The 18,072-nt window shown below is 37.1% G+C and overlaps 1 long non-coding RNA gene across 2 annotated transcripts; it reads right to left on the reverse strand.

Moving 5' to 3' along the window:
* Positions 1 to 3,767: 3,767 nt before the first annotated feature.
* LOC132644402 (uncharacterized) lies at positions 3,768 to 11,427 on the reverse strand. 2 transcript variants are annotated; one of them, XR_009583843.1, is made up of 4 exons: positions 11,166 to 11,427; positions 8,372 to 8,443; positions 7,946 to 8,008; positions 3,768 to 4,161 (listed from the first exon to the last, which is right to left on the reverse strand). It is a non-coding gene; the product is annotated as an uncharacterized LOC132644402 (long non-coding RNA). The 2 variants fall into 2 exon arrangements; XR_009583842.1 differs by lacking the exon at positions 8,372 to 8,443 and having other exon boundaries at positions 11,166 to 11,425.
* Between the last annotated feature and the right edge of the window lie 6,645 nt (positions 11,428 to 18,072).

Raw genomic sequence — 18,072 nt, forward strand, 5'->3', positions numbered from 1 at the left:
TTCCTTTATGAACATTTTGAATAGTATCCCAGATCTTCAGCATCCATTTGGTAGGATATTTAGGGTCATTAGTAACATTTTCTCATTCTAATGACCCGTTTGGTCGTTTAGGCATTTTTACCCATTTAACCCTGTTGACCCTTTCCCTAGCTTCATTAGAGTGTATTTGACTCATGGGGATAGGTAGCGCAGTTCCCGAGGTGAGTCTTGGCTGATTTTGAGGAATTTAGAAGTTTTTAAATTGAATAAGTGAAAAAGTGTTGACTAACAGTTGACTTTTAGGTAAATGAGTCTTTTTGGGATTTTCGTCAGTTCCATTAGGGCTGGAAGGTCAATTATAACTTGGTAGAATGGTTGGTTCGGTTCCCGAGGCACTCGGGAGTGTTTTGGTCCTTCGATTGGAAAGCTTGTTTTGGACGTTCGGGGGTTGACCAGGTCAAGATGACCTCTTTTGGGAATTCCAAGGGCGTGGGTGAATTCGTAACATGTTTTTATAGTGGTTACATGTTTGGGTTGTATCCGGGAGGTCTCGGATGAGTTTCGGGTTTTGAGTTGAACTTGGTGAAAAATCAGATTTTGCTCTGGCGTGCCGCATCTGCGGACATGGGGCGGAACCTACGGGCCTACCTCTGCGATGTTTGGTCCGCAGGTGTGAGAAAGTGGGATTTCTCGGCAGATGCAAGGCTGCACCTGTTATGAATGGTCCGCAGGTGCGGAAATCACTGAATAGAAACTCTTAAATTCCCTAATTCGAGTTATTTCATTCCATTCACAAATTTGATACCTAAAAGTTTAGGAAGGGGAGATTTTGTGGAGATTCTTAGGGTTCTTCAAGTGGGTAAGCCTCTTAACTTTGTTTTATGATTTTATTATGGGTTGACTAAGAATTTTCTTATAAGGAACTTGTTTTGAAAGGGGTTTTATGACTAAAAACCCTAGACTAGTAATTGGATGTTCTTAACAAATCATTGATGGTCTTGGGGTGGATTTCCTAGTGATTAGCTTGATAAAGCTTGGGTAAGTTTCTTTCAATTCAAATTTCGATTTCAAAACGGGTTTTTCAACGGATTCAATTCATGAGTTTTGACAAAATGATGAAATTAAGCTTATTTGGGATTAGTATTCTTGTGAAACTTGGTATTCAACTTCCTAAACTTTGGGTGAACCGTTTTCGACCTAAATTTTTGATTTTGACCTTGTGGGCCCGAGGTCCCCTTTTTAGAGTCGTTTTTTATTTCGACTTAGAAGCATGGTAGTATGGGTACCGTTAGTTCCATAATCTAATGTAGATTAATTGCTTGGTAGACTTTGATCGATCTGAGGGATTCCGAAAGGCAAGGCTCAAGTGGATTAGTTCGTGGCACCTGATGGGCTTCGAGATATGTTACGGCTTACTTATGTCTAGACTTCGATTTGAGAAACGTATGTAGATAGTAAATGTTGATGGGGAGAGCATGTTAGACCTTCGGGCATGGTTGTTGTGATAAATCCACTGGTTTGTTATGGATATTGTTATGTGTCCTTGTCGCTATGTTTGTTATACTTGTGAATATTCATCTCTGTCTCTTGATATCTCATGGAAAGGAAGGGTAGTGTTGATGAATTGAGTTTTGATATGCATTTCATGACAAGTAACTGTTGAGATTACGGCATGTTATGTTGCTGAGGTTGATATCATGTATGGTATGCATTCCATATTTCATATGGTTTATTTGATATGATTGTGTGTGCTAATGATGATAAGTGAGAGAGTGTAGCCTCCGAGGTCTTTGCCGGAAAGCGTAAAAGAGAGATGAGAGCTCGTGATCCGAGGTCTTCACCGGAGCGAGATGACTGTTCGTGGTCTGAGGTTATTTACTGGAGCGTGAGAGTGCTTGTGTTTGAGGTAATTTGCCAGAATGAGAGTACATGGACTTCGTGAGTCCCCCAAGGGTCATGGCTATAAGGCATTGCCCTTAACATGTGTGTACGGTTATGGAAAGTTGGCCAGGGATTTGCATTGCATTGCATCTATACTCATTCATCTATTATTGACTGTCTACTTGGCATTTTATTCACTTCATCTTATCTTATATTGGACATGTTCAGGATTGTACTTGAATGCTTATCTGCTCTACTTGTTAACTTCTTTCTATTTTATGCGTGATCTAATCGTTGTCGGCCTATGATGCCTACGAGTACTTGTGTTGTACGCATACTACACTTGTTGCACTTTTTCTTGAGTGTAGAGCTCATTCAGGGTTCTTGTTCTCGATTCGCGAGTGATCTCGAGGGCACTTGCCAGAGATACTAGGGTGATCTACCTACTAGATCTGCAGCCCGGAGACTCTTCTTAGATATCCATTTTTTTATTTCATAGATAGACTTATTCATACATTCTAGACTTGTATTCAGTTGTTATGGTTGACTTTTACACGGGTGCATAAAAGCTACTAAGAGGTTGTGGACTCTATTTGGATTTTTATATTTTAGAGTCGCCACCTAATTTTAAAGGAAATTAGGAAAACCAAGTAGAAAAGGGTTTTTCAAAACAAGAGAAAATTCCTTTTAGACCAGAGTTCGAGGTAAGAGTTCTGGTGATCCCTTAGGGAAGGTTTTAAGCACCCTAGTTAAAGATCCGTAGAATACGGTTGAACTTCGAGCTTCAATGTGTGATTAATTGTGATTATTTGCTAAAATGTTTTCTTTCTGGCAAAAAACTGTCATATTAATATCATAACTCCATTTTTTTAGGGATCTAGTAGCTCAATTGGTTGGCTACCTGAGCTTTCACCTTGTTGGTGAGGGTTCGAATCCCCACATTGTAATCCCCTCCCCATTTCCCCTTCCCCTACCCCCTATGTAATAAAAATAATTTAAAAATAAAATAAAATAACTCCATCTTTTTGTGGAAAAAATGTTTCTAAGGAAAAAAGAGTTGGTTTCTTGTGGAAAATGTTACAAGGGTTAAAATCACTTCATTTTCGGACAAAAACACACTTAAGATTCTCTTAAGTAGAGTTTCTACTAATTTGGTCCTAATGTCATGATTTTGTCCTTATAAGTTTTTATATATATTTTAGAGAAAAAAAAAAGATGGAGTATTCATCCTTTGAAAAATAGCATAGGTTTTGTAAGTATAGATAAAGGTTTTGGTTATTTTATTTCATGTAGGCTGATTCAAGATCAACCATTTTTCACCCCAAAGCCATCTTACTTCAAAACAAAAATCTAAGTGTCTTTTCTTCTGTTTTCATGCCTTAAGGTTTTGGCTTTGAGCCCAAAAAGTTTTAAAATAAACCTTAAGTCTGGTGAGTTTTGAAATCCATTTCACACTTGTATTTGTTTTATTAGAAATCAGTTTTTGTCTTGTCAAAATTGGCCCAAATATACCAATGAAGCCGAAAAGTAACTTCAGTCCATTTTTATTTCAGTCCGCAAGTGGTCCATTTTATTTCAAGAATCTGAAGGCTTTGAAGTCCACAAAACAGGTCTAATTTGATTACCCAAAATTCGTTTTTCATGCATATACTACTAACTTACCAATTGAAAAACTTTAAAGACTTTGTAAAAATTCAAATTTTTATCAATTTCATGAGCTGTTTATCTTACCATGTTCCATTTTTTGAGAAAATCGTTTAAAATGTTTAACCACTACATGGGTTTCCTAAATTCTTACACATTTGAGTTTCAATATTTATGTCACGACCCAAACCGATGAGGCGTGACGGGAGTCTGACATCAAGCGACCAAACACCCCTAAACACTTATCTGAAACACATTGAACATCAAAATCCCATATATGGCATAAATTGATTTCATAAGAGGGAACATCAGAGCTCTGTACAATCTGCGTATATATATATATATATATATATATATATATATACACAACATGCGGAAGAACAGTGCGAGCCGGCTAGGCTGCTACATATACTGTACACAAAAGAATAGAAGCCCACAAGGCTACATCATGTGACTACTACATACAACTGTCTACAGAACTCTACTGGAAGAAAAGCTGTAGGAAGGATGGGACAGGGCCCCGTCATACCCATATGCATACACGTCTCAAAAGGGGCATACCAAAACTAACTATAGCTCCGGATTGAATGGAGCGTACTGACCACTGCTAGATCTAGAGGTCCTACTGAGCTGGACCACCTGTCTGTCTCCTTGTACCTGCGGGCATGAACGCAGCCCCCCGAGCAACGGGTAGTCAGTACGGATAATGTACCGAGTATGTAAGGCATAAGAACAACACACACACATACATATACACATGAGAATCATGGATAAAATCTGAACTCATAAGCTGAAATGATTGACTACATGTACTTGTATGAACTACTATCTGTCTAAGTCTGCATAAATCTGCGTAACTGACAGTGCCTCTGGGGGCACATAATATGCATGCTCATACCTATCAATGATAACCGTGCACCTATATGAGTGCGTATATAACGCCTGTTGTATGTGCGTATATAACCCCTGTAAGCCTCTCTATGGCATCTCGTCATATCATACTGGCTCCTTCGTGGCCATAATCAATATCATCATCATAGTAGTACTGCGTATATAACGCCTATATTGCTTCTCATACTTTACATATATCTAATATTCGCGTATATAACGCCTGATGTATGTGTGCGTATGTATGCACAGGACTGGCTACATAAGACTGGACTCATGAATAGAAGAATTTCTCATAAATAGGGGTACATGAATCATCAAAGACCGAAGTACTTCTAATGCTTCTAAGAGTAAAGCTCGCTTACTCGCTTGCTGGATCATATCGTAGGATCATGCCAAAAGAACAAAGGAATGCCCTCAACATACCTTGGAGTATACTCAGTCGTCCAACTTCTACCTCTCGAACTTGCAAGTCTACAATTAAGATAACACAGGGCTTAGTTAGACTACTTACTTCGCTTACTAACCATCCTCAAATACGTATAAAGCTCAACGAAATATAGACAATAAATTCCTTTGTGAGCTTACAACTCTCCAACTCATCATTCGATCCCACATCAACTACAATACTCACATCAACAATGACAACACATATACATATCAAAATATAATCACATGCATCCCCAATCATCTCTTAACATAACCCTAAGTCACTATCTTGCCCATCATCAACTAACCACTTCCACAACTATCCCCTCTTTACTAGAATCACTAAAACTCTTGATAGTAAACTCAAATACAAGGGTAGGAATCATTTACATACCTTGAGGGGTCAAGAATCCCAAGAATCACTTTAACTTCAATTCCCTAAGCTTCACATTCTTGGAGAAACCCTAGAAGCAACCTTCTTCTTCACAAGCTCGGGTTATGGGGTCCGGGTCTTGTCAAATCTTCACTAATATGATATAAATGTTGGGAGAGCAAAATATTAGGGTTTTTCTAATTTGGAGAGAAGGAAAATATGAAATAGGGTCGTGGACCACCTATTTATACTTGGAAGCCAAAAGGCTATAGCGGTCCGGTTCGACGAGCGCGTCGACGACCCGTTGATGTGTCGACGGTCCGTCGAATTGCACCGTCGACCTGCGCCTGTAGATGTAAGGCTGTGGGATCCAATCGACGCCGCACGTCGATGGTCCGTCGAACATGTCGACGACCCGTCGACGATGACTGGTGTCCTGCATGTTTTCTGATTCAGTTCAGATCACGTCGATTCGATTCGTTCAACTTCTAACTCTATAAATTGCTAGGAATATCTTTTGGTACCCTCGTACATAAGGTAAGACTTTTTCTACCTCCAAACTCGGGTTCAGGTCTCTATTCCAAGGGCATACCCGACTAGGAAACCATAGGTTCTACCACTATGAACACGAGGGGTGTAACATTCTCTCCCCCTTAGGAACATTCGTCCTCGAATGTTCGAACTATCCCGGGTTACAAAATTTTCGGCAGAGTTTCCCCTGAACTTATACCAATCCACCCTGCATGCAGCAACCCAAAATAATGCCACCCAGGGCCACATACTATAACACACAATACTATGGCATCATACGACCAATAACGATAACTGAAATGAAATAATACCTAGGGAATATGATGTCTTAGATCGAACCTCCTGTACTGCTGGGAACAGATGCGGGTACTCAGTCTTCATTGCCTCTTCCGCTTCCCAAGTCATTTCCTCAACATTCTTATTCCTCCACAACGCTTTAACGGAGGCTACATCCTTGGTCCGCAACCGACGGACCTGTCTGTCCAGTATAGCCACTGGAACTTCTTTGTATGATAACTGCTCGGTCACCTAAATGTCATTCACTAGTATCACTCTCGAAGGATCTCCGATACACTTACGAAGCATAGATTCGTGGAATACCGGATGTACCAACTATAACTCATAAGGTAATCCTAGCTCATATGCAACCGTGCCCATGGTACAAATGATCTTATATGGCCCAATATATCGAGGGCTCAACTTACCCTTCTTGACAAATCTCATCACTCCCTTCATAGGCGAAACTTTCAGGAACACCCAGTCGCCTATCTCGAACTCTAGCTTACGTCGCTGATTATCCGCATAGGATTTCTGTCGGCTCTGAGCTGTTAGCAACTTCTCTCTAATCACTTTTACCTTATCAACTGCTTGTTGAATTAAGTCTGGGCCTAGTAACTGATTCTTCCCGACATCGAACCACCCTATGGGCGATCTGCATCTCCGCCTATATAAGGCCTCATAAGAAGCCATCTGAATACTAGAATGGTAACTGTTGTTGTACGCAAACTCAATAAGAGGAAAATGATCATCCCTACTGCCTTGAAAGTCAAGTACACAAGCTCTAAGCATATCCTCAAGGGTCTGTATAGTACGCTCCGCCTGCCCATCTGTCTAGGTGTGAAACGCAGTACTAAGACTCACCTGAGTCCACAATCCTTGCTGAAAAGACTTCTAGAATTTGGCTGTGAACTGTGTTCCTCTATTTGAAATAATGGCTGAAGGAACACCATGAAGTCGTGCAATCTCCTTCAGGTAAAGCCTTGCATAATCCTTTGCTGCATAAGTAGTTCTGACAGGCAGAAAATGAGCTGACTTTGTGAGCCTATCAACTATGACCCATATCGAATCACACTTCCGCTGAGTACGGAGCAACCATGTAATAAAGTCCATATTAATTATCTCCCACTTTCATGTCAGAATCTCTATAGCCTGCAATAGACCTCCACGCTTCTGGTGCTCTATTTTGACCTGCTGACAATTTGGACATTGAGCGACAAATTCTGCTACATCTCTCTTCATGCCATCCCACCAATATACTTTGTTGAGATCATGGTACATCTTCGTTGAGCCTGGATGAATAGAATAGCAGGAGTAATGTGCCTCTCCCATAACCTGCTGACGGAGTCCTACAACACTAGGGACACACAATCTACCTCGATACCTGAGTACTCCATCACTTGTGATCACTAAGGGTATCTTTTCTTCCCGAGGGTTTATATCTCGATAATGAACTAAAACAGGATCCTCATTTTGACGCTCCTTTATCTCTACTACCAAGGATGATACCGATGTGTCTTAAACAAACAAACAAATTTCTAAACAAGTTGGTACAACACACAAACAAATATTAGACATGCTAAGAACCTTTCTAAACACATTGTTGAATATTAGTTCAACATACCAATGAACCAACAAATTTCTAAACAGGTCAAATGATTAGGCATTTAATTAAGTCAAACAGAGTCTATAGGCATATTAACTAATACATAATAACCAACCTAAACTATTCTAGGTAATAGATACTGAGCTAATCTAAACTAAGCTAAGCTAAACATGCATTAGCATACTTAATAAAATACTAAGCTAAGCTAAGCATACATAGCTGACTAATCAAGACTGAAAACAAACTAACACTAAAATAGATATCACAACACATAACATATAAACACATAGCAAGCAAATGACAAAATGCTAAAAATAAATAAAAGGAGAGAAAATTACCTCTTTTTGGTGCAGCCTTTGTTGAGAATGAAATTGAAGTCTTATGCTTCCCCCCGAACTCAGCTACGAAAAATAAAAAAGACAACTTTATACTTTTAACCTAATTAAGTAAAGGTTTCAGCAAAATGAACTAAATCTCTAATTAAATTAGGTGTTTTTGCTCTGAAATTGAGACTTTTCTGTGTGTGATGTGAAAACAAAGGGGTTCTTTATAAAGAACCCCCAAGGCCCTCAGATTTCTCTTGAAATCAATGTGGGACTTTGGCATTTTGAAGATTTCTTTGATTTATCCTTTTTCTTTTTTAAATATTTATCTAAGAATCAATCAAAATTCGATTTTTGAGCAATAGTAAGACAAACATCATTAAGGATTTATGTCCTTGCAAGCAAAAAAAGCAACTAAGAGAGAGATGAGAGTGGTTCTACCTTGTTTGGGCGGTGTATCGATGGAGAGAGGGTAAAGCATTAATTGCTTTACCCAAAATGGGCACGCAGGTCCTGTAGAAAGCAAAACGCATCTGAGTCTTTTCCATTTCCAGGTTGATGACAAGGTGAGAGAAAAGGGATTTTGGGGCAATAGCTAGGGTTTTGTGTAAAACCCTCCTCTTCAACAAATGAAGAGAGGTAGGGGTCATTTGGTGCGTATTTTTTTATACGGAGATGAAGGGTTGGGCCGGGTCTGGCCTTATTGGATGGACTGGGCCGTTTAGACGAAGGGAGGGGAAACGGGCCAAATCGACTTATATACATGGTATACATGTATATTCGTGTATATCCGTGCTTACAGGTGTATATAGAGAGGGGAGAAAATGTGCCACTTTCACAAATAGCCTAAATTAAATGAATGTCCATTAATTGATCATTCCAATTAGGGACAAATTATCATTAATTAACCAATTTTAAAAACAGCCAGGTTCATAAAATGACCAATTGTGCTAAATATAGCCTTAAATAACATATAACAATTGCAGAGCCATCAACCCAAAAAATTAGAAAGACCTTTGATAGTTAAATAAGTCAGAGATTAACATTAAAAAAGTATACAGGTCAATTCAAGCAAAATATTATCTGAAACAGTGAAATGTATGTCATAAACAAACAACTCATCAGAGTAACTCTAAGAAAACAATATTTAAAGGCATTAGTCGTTCTTACGCATAGTTCTGCACACAAGAAAGAAATGAATAATTGACCAACTTTTGATGTTTCCTACATCTCTGCTATATTTATCAAGTCCTTGCAGAAAAAGGTCTACTATATACTGCCATAAGGACATCTAGGCTGACCTAAAGCTACACCTCAAATCAACTACAAATTCACTAGTCTTGAGTAGAAATTGCAGAAATGAAGTTTTATATTTATCAACATTAGGACGACCGTGAGGAGCATCTCAAATAAAACATCTAGCAATGGATAATATCAAGGTATTCATATCAAACCTTTTTTTAATTCAGTGGTCACCTAATCTAATTATGCTTACTAATTCTCTAGTCACAGAACAATTTATCGAGCTTTTGCAGTTGAAATTTGATGCCAACGAGCTACAATCTCCTCGGATTCTTGTGAATCACGCTAGAGATCAAATAGATGGAATAGTATGATGAAAACTAGTTAGTGTGGCCTTAACTAATTGACGAATATAAGGGACAAATTTGGAAAGATGCAGCAATGTAAAATCTAGCAAAGAGAATATAATAAGAGATATGCAGAAGGTGATGATAGAACATTATGAACGGATCCCGACCTTTCCAGGTAAACCATATAATTCATTCAAAAAATTAGAGGGTGCAGAATTTAGATCTAAAATTCAGGCTCCAGACAATTATCTCATGGGATTATATACAAAGTAAAGATCTTTCGTTTTTCTTTTGATACGAAATAATGAATCTGAGCAAATAAAAGATCTTTAGTTGATTTGAGAAATTCCCAAGTTTGAGGTAAAAATCAAGGAACAATGTAATCCATCGTTGTAGGGGCACACTGAAAGAATTGAGCCATTCACTTTAAAGGTAGACAAAGCAAGATAGATAGAAAGTTTAGAAGTTCAAACATCTAAAAGTGTTCCCCTTTCCTATGTTACTACCAATTTCATTGATTTCTTCCTTGTAGGTACTGTAAATAGCTGATGGAGTAAAAAACAAATACACATTTTATATTTAGCCCAATTATGACATTGAAAAATGCTAATTCTATTTAACTTTAACTTGTCCACATAGACAAAAAGATAGGAGGAAAAATAACCTATAGCATGTAAGTTTTTCATAAGTCTTGACTACTAAACAAAAGATCTCCAAAACAAATTGTACAAGAATGAAATTAAACAAAGCATAAGAAACCATCAAACAATTTGTTCCAACAAATTGCTGGAAACACAATAATTTGGTGATACAAAAACTCAAACACGCTGCTTTTTTTTTCTATGTCGAGGATCTATCGGAAACAACCTCCCTACGTATGAAGGTAGGGGCTTGTTTGCGTACACTCTATCCTTCCCAGACTTCACTTGTAGATTTCACTGGGTATGTTGTTGTTGTTGTATAAAAACTCGAACCCGCCAAGAAGATACTTAAAACTCAATAGATATATTTTATATGGTAGCACCCAACACTATGCAAATAACTATACAACTTCCACTTTCAGCACCACTATACAACTTTCAGGCAAAGAGATTTCTTCGCCTAGATTTTTAGAAACCAATTGGAAAATAAATGGATTTTGTAAACCAAGTTATTAATAGGTAATTTGCTTATTAGGAAAACAAAGATATCCCAAATTTGATATTTATAAAATTCTGAAAGTGTTATTTAACAATGATAAAAGAAAATAAAAGAAGGGGTGACATTTTCAAGGATAAATACCAAAGGCAAATTAATAGAAACTCTAGTAAGATTCGTATCACTTACAAATTACAATACTCATGTTTGATTTTATAATTCTTATCCTAATTAAGCTTATTAAGTAGTGTCACATTAAAATTTTCACACAAGCTTTGTTTTTGAAGCAGTTAAAAACTCTTTCAGTTTCTTTGGTTGCTCGTACTTTTAGATTTGATAAGCAAATATTTTCGCTGTATTTTTTTGGCTGTGATGGAGAATGAGTAGGGTATTATTTTGATTCTTCTTCAACAAAGCAAATCCAACATCCATTTAGTACAAGTGCAATCACAAGCCTACTAATTTGACCAAAATTAACATGTAAAAAGATAATTTTTTAACCTTACCTTGATGAGGAAATCTAAGATGAGAAATTGATGCCGACGTGGGTGACGATTAGTTATTTCTTCTCCCAGAAATTTACTCTTGACAGCAATTGCAAGCTCTGGATGAGAGCAGACAGTAGTTTCTAGGGAAGAAGTATTTTTTGAAAGAAGGGTAATGGTTTCTTTTTTAGAGGAGGTAGTGGGGTTAGGGGAAAAGAGGGAAAAGGTACCGCCAATTAATTTATTAAACGACGGGATTTGTATTTTTTTAACGACCAACTATTACCCCTCGTTGTTTTGGAGCCACGGGAAAACATATTTGTCGTTAGAAATACATTTATAGTGACGGATTCATGTCCCTTCGTTAAGAAGTGGTCATTAAAGATTAAGTTTCTTGTAGTGTGGGCCAGAGTTCAACTGAGTTAGGCAAATCTAGGGTAGGCAGGGCAAAGCTCAGCGAGGATGGTGAGTCCATAAGAGGAGGTGTATGTGACACCTCCGCTTAGGAGGAAAAGTCCCATATTAGCATAACACAGGAGAGGTGTTGGGTATATAAGTAAGCATGCCTTACCTCCTAGTGACGCGTTTTAAAGTCATGCAAGCCTAGGCCCAAAGCGGACAATATAACTAGTGGGTTGGGTCATTCCAATATCCAAATCATGGACACAATCAATCTATGTTATTAGCTAATGCCCAAAGCATGGCATTCAGATTGGACTATACAATGAAAATTACGCAAACACCCTTATCAAGACACCGGTATCTGATACAAGTGCTCATCACCTCACAAGTATCAGAACCCCCTTATGTTACCCCATTGTCCCATCTTATTAGTCCAATTTTAACCAACTATGACGCTTAAGTTAAGGTTTATAGTCTCAACGTGCCTGATTTGAAGTCCGAAGCTGAAGCAATCACCACACGGCCTTGCCCTTCTTCAAAGCCTCTGAACGATCCCAAATTGTTCAAATACGAAAGATATGTAAGTACATGAATCCATAGACACCCATATAGCTACAAAAATAATTCGGGTCCAAAAAGTCACCTAAAAAGCCAATTCCGCGCCTCGAAGGATAAAATTGTAATTTCGTTGCAAAATCGGGTTAAATATAGTCAAAATAGTACTCTACAACTTTAAACAAGTTCAATGATACCCATATCTCTATACTTTGATTCGGAACCCAAAAAGGTTACCCCGAGCCTGAAAGGGCAAAAGTGGAATTTTATTTCAAAATTGGTTTATCCATAGCTTAACTAGTCTAAATCTAGAAAACCTATTGAAAAAGCCACCATCTTGATTCTCAAATCCATGATTTACCACTTTCCAACTTTTGGGTTCAAACTCAATTTTCCTCAAACAAACACGGACAAAATCGATAACCATCAAAATAATCTTGAGGAAATACCAAAATAAAGGTTAGATACTTACCCCCTCATTGATATGAGAACAACGTCGCGAAAATCACCTCAAACAGAGCTACCAAACTTGTGAGAAGAAGTCCCGAAACAAATAACAAAAAAACGTAGCAGCTGCCTGGCCCTAAATCAGGTGCTAAATGATTAGGAAGCTCACTTTTGAAAAGCCCAATAAAATGCTTGAAATATTTCAGCTAAGATAGCCTTTTGAATCACCCAATTTGGCTTTAATATGACAGAGATATGATGTTTTCAAGTTTTGAAGGAATGCAGAAATTTAAGGGCGAACTTTAGGGGCAAAATCGTCATTTATAACAAAATCTCACTAGAAAATCAGCAACAGCAAAATTTAGAAAAAAATGCCATATCTCACTCATACGACAATGAAGTACGAAGATTCTTGCTGTTATAGTTCCAAATTACGATATGGATCTAACGGTTCAATCGAAACACTCAACAAAAATCGTTTGCTCAATATGGTACCCTTTTTTTCTCAAAACACCGTACAATCCAAACTCATCGGAATCTAACCAAAATTTGTGGACAAGTCCAAAATCATCATACGAACTTGCTTCAACGCTCAAAACATCCAAACGAGACTGTCTTGACCTGATTTTTACCATGGTCAACTTCAAATCATCTCAAAAGCTAATTTCTCAGCCAACCACCTAAATCACACCCGAACCTCTCAAAAACTGAATCTATGACTCGACCAAGTCATAAATCACATTCCAGACCTAAAAGAACTCCTTGAATTCAATTACAGGCACGTTTACCCAAAAGTCAACTTTTGGTCAAACTTCTCAAACTTAGAACTTCAAAATTCCAAAACATAGATTTTCTTCTCTGATTCTCATCCGATCACCTCGGGAATGGCGCCACCCATCCCCAAAAGCCATAAACATCATTATGAATCTAACAGAACTAACAAATTTTGAATACAGGTCTTGTTTCTTCCCGTGACCATTTTTTCCCCATAAAAGGCATATTAAATATTAAAACCAACAAAATCTCTGTCAATTTCTATAGGTCTTACATAATATTTCATATCTAACGGAATCTTCAAATCGCCAATTAGAGCACGTTTTCCCAAAATAAATAATTTATCCAAATAATTGAATGCTCGAATTTCCAATGTGAAACCTTCTCCTAAAATGAATCGAATGATACCCGTTTGACTTCAAATTTGACAAGCAAGTCAAAATAATTATTACAGAGCTTTTGGAGTATACGACATGCAAAACAGAGCATCAGTTCTTAAAACGACCGACCAGGTCATTACAAAAGTCTTTGCATTGCATAGCATTTGCATATCTTATCATCTTATTGGTTCCTTATTTGGATGACGTGCTTAAACTATTGATTGAATTGTATTTATTTGCGTATTTGGTTACTTAGACAGACTTGAGGACTTATAGGCTTCTTACCTAGGTTTGTGGCCTGTGATTATTATTGTGACACACTAACATTGGTTAAGTGTGGAAGTAGTATTCGAAGACCAACCCTCGTCTCCATTTTAGTTTAGGGTCAGTCGATGATGATGTTGAGTACACGTTGATTTACCGCACTCACTCTACACTTGCTGCACTTTTTTGTGTGCAGATTTTGTTCCTAGCAGGAGCGGAGCTCGAGACTTCCCTCCCTGTTGAGGAGCTGTTACGAAGGATTCGGGGTGAGCTACTGGCTGATCCGTGCCACCAGATTCTTCTTCTTTATTTACTTATTCTTGTCTCCTTATTTCAGATAGTATATTAGCTATTATCTCAGACTTGTGTCAGATTCTTAGTGGTTCTTGTACTAGTAACACCAGGTATTGGGAGTTGGAGCACTTATTTCATGTTTTTTATGATTACAAGACTATTTAAGACTTATAAATGACCTGTTTGAATATTCTACATTGATTTCGTTGTTAAATTGCTTAATTTGGGTTGTGAATGGCTTATTTACTTGGTGGGAGTAGGTGCCTTCACGGCCTTAGGATTTTGGGTCGTGACAAATTGGTATCAGAGCTTTAGGTTCACCGAGCTCACAAGTACAAGAACAATATCTAGTAGAGTCTTACGGATCAATATGATGAGCTCCGTACCTATCTTCGAGAAGCTAGAGGCACTTAGGAAATTTCCATTCTTTAATTTCTTTTTGTGCGTATGTGATTCAGCTCAAGGTCTAAACTTCTTTATTTTAATCTCTCAGTATGGTGCAGATACGTCCTCGTGTTCGCACACGACCAACTGGATGTGACATCACACGGTATGGTACGAGATGTGTCACCGTGATAGCGAGATCAAGTTTAGATTGTAGCTATGACTTAAAGATTCAACTGAGTGGGGTTGTGATTCAGATTCTTTAGTTCGGTGATACCCCTAGAAAATGGGAGTGATTGTGTAAATAATTACATGATAGCCATCTTTCAGTGGTTAGTTGCTCGAAAGTTGAGGAAGTGCATTATGGTATAGCAAGTGATGGGAAGAGATTTGATAATTTTAAATGGTACGGTTAGCGGAATAACTAGGTGGTAAGTGTTATGGCTTTGAGGATTATGCTTGAGAGGTTAGGGCAACATGTACTAATATTTTGAAGATAAAGGAAAACTTGGATGAATCAGTTGATCGGACAGCAAGAATAGTTAATGAGGCTATAAAGAAAAGTTTGGAAATCATATAAACATGAAAGATGACCTTTTGTGAGAAGGTATGAGGAAGTAGGACTTCATATTAGGGTGCGTGTAAAGAGTGTTCAGTTACTTGACAAAACATGGATGTAATGAAGTAAATTCAAATGGATCATTCTCAACCATAGGATGAGCACAAGTGGTGGATGTGCTCTTCTGGCAAAATGTTACTATGTATGATTGACTCTTGTGGGAATATTCGGGTGTAGTTGTTACGGTTCGCTTTTATGCGGGTTAAAGCATAAAAGTTACTACGAGGTTGTTGGTGCTCTAATTGGATTTTAGTATTTTTAGAGTCGCTACCTAATTTATTAAAGGAAAACTAGGAAAACCGAGTAAAAAAAATTTCAAGCAAGAGAGAAATCTTTTTGGTACCAAAGTTCGAGGTAAGGGTTCTGGTGATCCCCTAGGGAAGGTTTTACGTCCCTTAGTATTAAGAATCCGTAGTATACGGTTAAGCTACAAGCTTCAATGTGTGATTAATGTATTTATTTGTTTAAAAAGTGTTTAGTTTACCTCAAAAATGTCATTTATTCATATCATTAATCCAAGGAAAAATTTGGCAAAAATTCCCCTTAGAAAAGGGGTTTTTGGGTTTAAAAATTCCTCATGAGTGTTCAACTCACTTTATTGCTGGACTAGGACACACTCGGGATTCCTCCTAAGTAGAGTCGCTACTATTCTAGTTCTAATAAGATGAGTTTAGTTCTTACGGGTTTTTCTATAAGAAAATATGGAGTATCCTCCTATATATATATATATATATATATATATATACATTTATGTAAAAGTAAATACAACTTTGTTTAAGTCTAATTCCTTTTATTTGAAGCTCAAAATATCTCCCATATTCTAAGTCCAGACCGTCTCAATCTCAAACTGGCCCAATAAGTTTCTCTTTTTTGTTTATTGGTCCAAGATCAGTACTGGGCTTCCTGGCCCAAAATAGCCTTTATTTTTCTCAGAATTTTGTTCAAGTCCAGATCCAATTCTTAAAATTGTCCAGATTAGCTCAGGTCCAAAATTCGTTTTGGTTACACAACAAATTACACATTTTTAAAGTCAAGTCATTCCTTAAATCAGTTTTGAAAGAAAAAAAAAACTTATCCAACGGTTAATCATTCGAATCACGGGCTTGAGGCCCAAAATCTGTTACTTAATATTTGAAGAAATATTCTGCCTTGTTCGAAATTTGAACAAATTTTAAACTTAACCAAATCCCGTTCTTCATTCTTTATGCTTAAACTTTCCTTTAAAAAACAGTTTTTAGACTAAAAAAAAAATTGTTGTTAAGTTCCCAGTTCATGCGAACATAGTTATCATCCGAGTTTTCTATGAAAATAATTTTGCAACTTCCTAAATAGTACGTGTTTTTCCTAGTTTTACATGCATAAGAGTTTCAATACTTCACATAATTGTTTACATATACAATACATATACACATATGATATATAAATTGAAATTGAAAAGAAAGAAAATTAAGCTAGTGGGTCTACCAAACCCACCAGCCTCCATTTTCACCTATGGACGGGCCTTCATCGTATTTGCTTCCCTTATTTATGCGGACTCGATCAAGAAAGGTAATTGGGCTCTTGGCCCAATAGGATTATGCAATAGAAGTCGACCCAAAAGATGGAGTCCCATGCAAACAAAAGGAGAAAGGGAAAACATGGATTAGAAGGCATCTAAAACTGAGATCAACTAGACTAAGCTTTATGTAATAAATATATTCAAGTCATATGATCTTACATCTATGCAAAATATACTATATTTGGTGAAATGGAAACTCAACTAAAATACACAGGTCCACATAGACTGAAACAGCAAAGAAACAAGCCCGAATGCAAATGACTGTAGATTTTAAACTCAAGCCCACATAGACTGAAACAACAAAGAAACAACCCAAAATGCAAATAACTGCAGATTTTAAACTCGGGCCCACATGACTATACATAGAGAAGGGTTAGAAATGTCCCAATCTTTAACCAAATGAAAGCAGGTCTTATATTTGTCCAAGAGTATACAAAATATACTTCTTTGTATACACTTCCAGTGTATACAAGTCATGTATACTTCGTATACATTCAACTCATGACACTAACATAAACAACACATAGGAGGCAAATGTAAAGTTTTCATGGAATTAACACTCAGTTTTTACACAGAGGTCCAAGCAAGAACAAGTTAAGAAATTCCAGAAAAAGAAGAAATTCAGTTAATTATCCCTTCTAGTCATAACCAATTAACCAAAACCTTTTTAACATGGCAAAGTTTCTAATTCGTTTCAAATTAAAGGATGGTGTATACTAGGTGACTTGTTCCTTACAATAATCAATTATGTATCAATACCAAACTATATTCACCTTCATACTTATTTTAGATATAGCAACAGACCACTTAAGTGTGAAGATACTGATTTAGATGAAATTTAAGAGGGTGTACTGGAATGATCCCTTTAAAGGTTTACTAATGGTTAATTGACTATTTATATTATCAAGTAGAGGATTCACCTATTATGCCAATTCCAGACAGCAAGCCAGTGATTAAACAACATCAAGTAAGACTCAAAACCTTATAAAAGTACTTAGACGTGTATAAAAACAGAACCAACTTTCCCTTTTGGAAACCTGGGTAAACAAATATAAGTGCCAAACAGTCTATGAAGGAAAATAATAATTCCTAGATGAGATTGAGAACCTGTAATTTCCATTTCTTTTTTTTTTTCTTAAAAAAAGTAACATAGGCATAAGATTCAAACAAAAGAACCAACTATCATAGTTAAACTTATTTTTAGAGAGTGTCCAAATAAAAGGTGAAGAGTGAAATGGATCTTGGATTAAA

The sequence above is a fragment of the Lycium barbarum genome, chromosome 6 (assembly GCF_019175385.1).
Source record: "Lycium barbarum isolate Lr01 chromosome 6, ASM1917538v2, whole genome shotgun sequence".
Taxonomy (NCBI): domain Eukaryota; kingdom Viridiplantae; phylum Streptophyta; class Magnoliopsida; order Solanales; family Solanaceae; genus Lycium; species Lycium barbarum.